The sequence below is a fragment of the Quercus suber genome, unplaced genomic scaffold (assembly GCF_002906115.3).
Source record: "Quercus suber isolate HL8 unplaced genomic scaffold, Cork oak 2.0 scaffold_23, whole genome shotgun sequence".
NCBI lineage: Eukaryota > Viridiplantae > Streptophyta > Magnoliopsida > Fagales > Fagaceae > Quercus > Quercus suber.
In genome coordinates this window covers 1791519-1799492 of record NW_027069488.1, presented here as the reverse complement: position 1 = coordinate 1799492, position 7974 = coordinate 1791519, and the positions used below count along the sequence as shown (strand labels likewise).

The window sequence follows — 7974 nt, the reverse complement described above, 5'->3', positions numbered from 1 at the left end:
AAAACTAGTTTAAGTTGTTTAACCCACTCTTTAAGTAATTCTCTTTTATAAAGTTTTGTTTTCTTAATGGTATTTTTAATAATCCATCAAGGTTGTTATAACAATATTCTTTTTTCTTTTTCTTTTTTCCTGATTGGGTTGTTTATAATCATGTCATTCACATGCTTTCGTGGCAAGTACATATTTGAATACAGCACCAAATCATAAAAATCCTATTAATCTTTCTTTTTCTCTTTCTTTTCTATGCGGCTTGTTTATGTGATATAGATTGACAGGTTACACATAAGTCCACGTTATGTGCCTTTTCTTTTTTTAATTTCTCATTTTTTTCATGAAAACTAAAATATTAAAATTTTCCATACATTAATTGCAAACTGTAATGAATAAACTATGTCATAATTTTATTATCTCATCATCGATAAGTACTGGTACACTGAAAATAGAATTGTTGTAATGAAATAAAAAGTGTAACATTAATTTTATTTTTTTTTTATTATTATTTTTTTTTTACATTCTCTAAGTTGATGTAGGGATGTGCATAGTTTAAGTTTATGGGTTTGGCTTACATCTAATACTTTTTTAATTGGAATTTTGTTTTGTTTTGACTAACTAAATAAAATGTGAAGATCAAAACCTACTACCACTTGTCATTTTGTATTTAAATCAAAATGAGACATTCAGTTAAAAATGTATTGGAGGTAAGTCAAACCTTAAGTTAATTGGTTTAGAATTAGGGTTTTTTTTTTTTAATACAACTTGACTTCTTCGAGTTAAGAAATCTCCAACCCAATCCGTTTAGTTGGGGTCACTTTGTCATAAATTTGGGTTTTCATTCAATTATTTAAACTCATTATTCAATAAATTATTACAATTTACATAATCAAGTTTAATATTCTAATTTAATAAAAACTCAAAATAGAAAAATAAACCAAACCAAAAGAAAATTTTATTTAAGTCATAAAATTTAAAAGAAATCAAATTAACAAACATGAAATACATGTTTATAAAAAATATTTTTTTAAAAAAAATTATTAAAAAAAGTAGGTTGGGACAGGTTACTTGGGTTGAAAATTATGCCAATCCAAACTCAACCTAACCCAAAGTCCCAAACCTAAAAAGCGATTAGGACGCAATCACACTACAAGAAATTTGATTATTTTCAACGATTGAAACTTACTAGAAACTGTCGAAAATAGTATTTTTTACGGTTGAAATGACTGTCGAGAACTACCATTAAAAACTATATCAAGAATGTTTTTTTACAGCCTATGCAACCATTGAAAAAAAATGTTATACTTTTATCAACAGTTAATAAAAGTCGAAGTATGGGTATCTTGAGATAAATTTAAACGATTTGCAAACGCTGAAATAAGCATTTTCTTTATAAAATAAAAAATAAAAAAAATTGGATGCGCTCTTTCACATTGATCAAAATTTAATAATCTAATTCAAAATATAAACATAAACACAATTATGCAATTCCAAATTGAATTACAACAATCAATAAACTATTCTTTTTTTAACACAATGAAACAAACAGTACAAATCAACACAACTCAACTACTCTGCCTACTGCCATTTACATTCTTAAATTAATCACTACATGCTACACAAAACATTTGTTGAATAGTACACTTAAAATCCTTGTACACTAAAAAGTATTTGGAGAGTTCTTTTAATTACTTGAACCTTGGCCGTTTCCCAGAGCTTGTCGTACAAATCTGAAAAAGCCGATGGTGACCTTGGATGTAGTGGCAACAAATATTGTACCAAGAAGAACTATCTAACTAAGTAGGAGTAACCATTAGCACATGAAATACAAAATGTTTTATCTAGTAAACTGACCTCAACAGAGCCAATCTCTATTTTAAGTACTTGAACCTCAGCCATTTCTCAAAGCTTGGCATATAAATCTGGATACACCAGTGGTGAGCTTGGATGTGGTGGCAGCAGAGATGGCATTGAAGAAGAAGAAGTACCCAACTAAACAGGAGTAACCATTATGACAAAAACTACAAAATGTTTTATCTAGTAACATACCCAACAATTGAGAAGGATTTTAGATGAGAAATTGTTTATACATTAAGGGCCCACTCGGAACTGTTTGGCACATAAACATCTTTCTCATAAGAAGCTTACCTATCCGAACATGATTACCCTTGTAATGAATCCCATATATGACAATGATTTCTATTACCAGCCCAGTGGCAATCGAGCAAATACTGAAGTTTCCTATTGCAGTTACAACTTGAATGATCAAGGCAAATGGTAACTCATCAAATAACCAAACATTGACAGATTCTCACAGAACAAGTGCAAAACTTTTTCACATTGTTACATTACCCCATTACCTCCAAGCAAAAAAGATGAAACTGTTTAGAAATATTACAACTCTAAACATTCTACCAGCCTTTGAGATTCTAAGTGAAACTTTCATCCAAAATAATATATTGAAATTACCTGCTAAAAATGTCCAACGATTTTAGTAGTTTCCATAAGATGAACTGCCTTTTCAAATAAGGTATGTACTCTAGTTGCAATAACAACTCCTTCAATTGCACCTTGTTTACATGTTGAAAAAGAGTATACTCCATCACCAAGATTTTTGGTGACTGGGAGTGACTCTCCTGTAAGGGCAGACTGGAAAAGGAAAACAATAAAAAAAGAAATCCCACAAGAGAATCTCAGGAAAGTTTAGACCTTTTTTAAAAAATAAAAATTGCAGAAAGGCCAAGACCTCCGAAGGATCATCTCTCTTCTTTTCAATCTTGATTTCCAATCATTTGCAAACTTTGTGGCTTCGACAAAATTTTAATGAACTGAGTTTAAACAGAGCATACAAAATAAGTGAGAAAGCAAGACCTTGTGATTGGTAATCTCTAAATTGCTAAGAGTAAGAACAAGTTAATAAAATCCCTCCACTAGCTCTGGCCCATAACCAAATTTAGTATTAGTTAAGTTCCAGTAAATCTCAATTTTACTAGAATCCACTTGTAAATTCTGAGACACTTTTTTATTTTATTTTAAAGAACAACCATGGCTTTATATCAAGCTTACAGAGGCATTGATTAGCCAAATCATCAATCCCAACATTAAGGCCTTGACCCATGTAATGGTGATCAAGCTAAAATTAAAACCAAAATATCTTTTCTTTCTTCACTAATCCAAAAAAAAAAAAAAAGCTTTCTTTTCTGATATGACCATAATGTTACCATGCAACAATAAAAGCCTTCACTACTAAATAAGTAAAATGCAGACAATGTAAAAATTGATATACAGAAAAAGGGTCTTCTAAGAACCTTAATTTACTGAGGATGAACTCAAGCACCCATCATCCTTAAGCTTCAAGATCAACTTCTAAAGCCTTCAATTTAAATTTTGTACATGCACCAGAGTTCTAGATCTACATAACCAGCAATTTTATACTCATTCAAGCCATTTTTTTATTTATCCTTATTCAAGCGTTTGAATTTTGACAGATGAATACAACTAGTAGTTTCTAAGGACGACATACTGGACAAATTGCACCTCATCTTTTTATTTTTATACAAGTCAAATTGCACCCCTTTTAAATATTGGATTTAAAAAAACTTCTTGTCTTTATTCTTGAACATGATGCCGATATCTTAAATCTATATTATGTGACCAATGAGAAATCCGACAACATAGATTTGAAACTTAACAAGTTGATTTGTAACAAAGTACAATTCCAAAAATCATTAGAATGAGCTGAGTAAGAGCACCATGATAGGCAAAAATTAAAACAATTATTCAAAATAAATAAATAATTTTTTTTAAATCCAGAATCATGCACCTCAATCTCAGTATTAAAAATAAATAAAGAAAAACTATTAAAATGCTGATTTTACCAAGTTTGATCTTAGTTTCAACAAGTTTGATTACCTCATCACCCTAACATCCAATTCAAGCCCTAATTTTCATTTAAGCCTTAATTTTCACCAATCTATTCTTCTCACAACCAAGTTTGGCATAGCATTTCGAATTCAATGCTCTATTCAAGAAAAAATTCAAACAAATACCACAAAAATACAAAATTCTCCAAGTGCTTTAGTTTCTCAATCAAATACAGAGACTCTCAAACATTGAAAAATAGAAATAGAACTACAAAATACAAATAGATATAGAAAATCACTTACCGAAGCCTCAAGATTCAAGGAATTTTCCATCCGAATTGCCAAAATCGAAGGAAATCGATCTACCATACGGGAAAAATGGAATTAGGTTTTTCTGAGAGAGAGAGAGAGAGAGAGAGAGAGAGAGAGAGAGGAGAGCGTTAGAGAGAGAGGAAGAGAAAGGGAAACAAATGCCACTGTGAAAAAAGAAAAAAAGAAAAACATTTGCATTTGTATGTGTGTGTGAGAATAAGAGAAAGAATTTTAGAGAGAGAGATAGAAAGTGAGAATCCTTTGGCTCGTAGGTTGTAGCTTCCTGGTGTTACTGATTTTCTACATTTACAAAATTGTTGATAAAATATCTAATTATTTTTTCTACATTCATCAACCTGATGATAAAAATTTTCCAATTTAAGTATTTTTTAGACTCTTTTTACGGTGCTAATAGTGAAATTTTAGAGGGAAAAAAACACTGGGAAAGGGAGCCCCCTTATTTTTAAAATTTACCTAAACAGTTGTGCATAACTGTTGAAATAAGTATGCTAGTTTCTTCAAATTTACTCCACGCCTCCGCGGTTGTGCATAACTGTAGAAAATAAAAGCTTCTATCAACAATTTTTAGTGACTGGATAAAAATATGTTGAAAAAAATCAAGCTGTTTGTAGTGTCAAGTCCCCATCAAAATACAAAATACCAACTTGAGATGTGAAAAATAGTGCGTTGAATGCACATCCCTATATGCAAACATATATTTCCACAAAATCAAGAGAAAGAAGAAAAATTGAAGAGGCTTAGTATCAAAGGTAACCTATTTTTTATATTGAAAGGGAATTCAGGAATAATTGTGTTAGGGTTTTATACTTGGCCTATTCCATGACTTTGAATTTAATTAATGAAGTTCAAGTGATTGATGTATTACATTCACTACAAAAGAGTGTTACAAACTATCTTATTGTTCAAAGTTTGGATAATCTTGCTCCGGCAAAGGTGAAGCTCACTTAAGCGAAATGGCATCTCACTAAAGAGAAAGAGGAACTCGCTCCAGCAAAACAATAAACCAACCTGAAACTTCTCGTGACCCTTACATGAGCGAGGTCATTTTCCTTATTTCTATTTTAAACCTAATTTGAGTCGTCTTCTTAAACTCTACTTTGTGCACCTATATAAAAGAGGGTTTGCATGATTTTTCTAGGGGGTTAGAGGCTTCCACACCTTGAGCTATTCAGAAATATCCGTGTATGGCCTATTTTTTATTATATAATATAGTGTATAGTAATGATATGACGTGGCTGTTTTATCTCTTATTTTATTATATAATATAGTGTATATACAATAATTTCATTTCACCATTGTATTTATATTTGTACACTAATGTAGTATTTAAGGCCATATCTTATTTTTATTTAACTTCAAGAGATAGAAATAATAAAGCTCTTAAGTAACAAGAAGTTTTTTTTTTTCCCCTTTTCTTTCTTTCTTTTTTTTTTTTTTTTTTTTTTTTACAAATCAAAACCCCAGGGAAAAAAAAAAAAAAACTATGAACACAGATATTAGAAAACAGGGAAAGGCTGTAATCCAAAATAGGGAAAAATTGAGAAAACAAACATTTTCACGGAGAACCCAAAAGCCCGAAACAAAAAAGAATCAAAACCAAAATCAAATCTAAACCTATCCAACAAAAAAACACAATAAAAAGTAATGTTTCATACCCAAATCTAAAAAAAAAAAATGGAGGAAAACGTACTGGAGCCGGTTCCGACGATCTGATGGTGGCAGACATGTAGCCTAACGGTGTTGATGCCCATAGATTTTTCTTTCCCTATGTGCTTGCAGTGGTGCTCTAAGTCTGAAGAGGGAATGGAGAACTCTCTCCCTCTCTCTTATTTCTCTGTTTTTGCCCTCTCCAAACCTAAATCATCTATAACCCCAAATTTCAAAAAATCAAATCAAAACCTAATGTTACCCAAATACCTAAATAAAAATCAATCCAACCAAATTTCTCAAAACTAACTCATATTTCATACCCATAGCCAGATCTAAGAAAGAATGAAAAAAAGAAAAACTTACCGGTAGTAGTTCTCTCAATGTCTGTCTCCTTCTCATCTTTGTATTGCAAGGTTTATTTTTTCTCCTCCTCTATCTCTGGATCGCAAGCATCGGTGTTAAGAAAATTGAAAAGGAAGCGAAAAGAAAGTATGGGAATAGGAGAAACGGAAGGTGCCCTTACGGTGATGGCGAAGATCTGGGTGGCGGTCTTCTCTCTATCTCTGCCTCTCTATTTCTTTGTCTCTCTTTTCTCTCGGAAGTGATGCGGCTTATTTCACCATTAGCGAGTAACACAATCATTCCTATTCTGAAATCTAGAATGTGAACAATTGAGGGAGAAATACATTGGAATCAGAATATTTAAAGTAGAGTACTAACACCACCAATAAACAAAAGCAATATATTCATCCAAAGAGCAAATGATAAACCCTGGATCAGACAAAAACGAAAAAAATCAAAGTAGATCTAAGCGATCTGGAATCTGATCGATTCGAAATTGGTACATGGTTGAACTTGAGGGCGTACAGATGAGAATGTCAAATTGAAAAGCGAAGAGAAAAACGTAATTAAATACCAAAATCGAAAACAATCCAAACAAAATATCAAAACCTAATCATAATTAATAAACAAACTTAAATCGAAGATAAAAACTCACCGGTAGTGGTTGCGGCCTCTCTCTATCTTCCTCTGCGTGAGACGTTTTCATTCCCCTCCAAACCGTAGGAAAAAATGGCAGAATGACTAATTTTGATTGTTTTTTAATGAATTTAAGGCGTGTCTTTTGATAGTTGTTCTAAACGGTATATGACGGCAGGGGGATGCTGAAGGAGTGAGAGAGTGGCGATGGGCTATGGTTTAGGGGTTTTGAGAATTGAGAGAGCCAGAGAAAACGGCTTCAACGCGGAGGAAGAGGCAGAGAAGAAAAAGTTTATCAGGAGAGTGTTTTACTGTATTTTGGCCTGTTAGATTTCCTTTTATCTTTTATATTGAGCGGTATGAATCAGTGTTTTAGTGTAAGCCAAACATCATAATTTATCGCGTTTTAACTAATACGTGGCAGATTGTAATGTATCACCTTTTAAATTGTAAACGTGGCAGCACCTCCTTCAAAGGCTTCGTCTATTATATATATATAGATAGTGTATATACAATAATTTCATTTCACCATTGTATTTATATTTGTATACTAATGTAGTATTTAAAGCCATATCTTATTTTTATTTAACTTCAAGAGATAGAAATAATAAAGCTCTTAAGTAACTAGAATTTTTTTTTCCCCTTTTTTTTGTATAAAATATTACATACAAACGGTTTTCTGATATACTTTTTTATGATACCAAATTCAACTTGAATAGAACCTTTAAAAGGCATAAAGAATCACAGATGCATGTATAATAATTTAGTTAAAAAATTGATGTGATAACAAATTTGATTGATGTTACCTAAACAACAAACCACATTCATTACATTGGAATACATTACTTATATGACAGATTATGATTTTACATCACTTTATTATTATAATTGTTATTAATTTTTGAGATATTTTTACTAATTGCAGTTTGGCATTAGCTCCACTTTAGTCCAATTTTGTAAGTGTAATTATATGATAAATTTTTATTGTCATGATAATTTCTTTAAGAGAATGAGAAATTTGAATAATAAATTTGAAACTTAAAAAGTTGTGTTCTATAAAAAAAAAAATTAGGAAAATATAATGCATAGTAACAATAGTTAGAAGATTATAGACTACTTTAAAAAAAGAATAATATCAATTAAAAACAGCAAAAATAAT

The 7974-nt window shown here is 31.0% G+C and overlaps 2 long non-coding RNA genes across 2 annotated transcripts; both read right to left on the bottom strand.

Moving 5' to 3' along the window:
- Positions 1 to 1486: 1486 nt before the first annotated feature.
- Positions 1487 to 4500, bottom strand: LOC136064134 (uncharacterized). Its single transcript, XR_010625808.1, has 2 exons — positions 4158 to 4500; positions 1487 to 2819 (listed from the first exon to the last, which is right to left on the bottom strand). It is a non-coding gene; the product is annotated as an uncharacterized LOC136064134 (long non-coding RNA).
- Positions 4501 to 5754: 1254 nt separating this feature from the next.
- LOC136064193 (uncharacterized) lies at positions 5755 to 7173 on the bottom strand. Its single transcript, XR_010625886.1, has 4 exons — positions 6835 to 7173; positions 6361 to 6493; positions 6201 to 6275; positions 5755 to 6051 (listed from the first exon to the last, which is right to left on the bottom strand). It is a non-coding gene; the product is annotated as an uncharacterized LOC136064193 (long non-coding RNA).
- Positions 7174 to 7974: the final 801 nt, after the last annotated feature.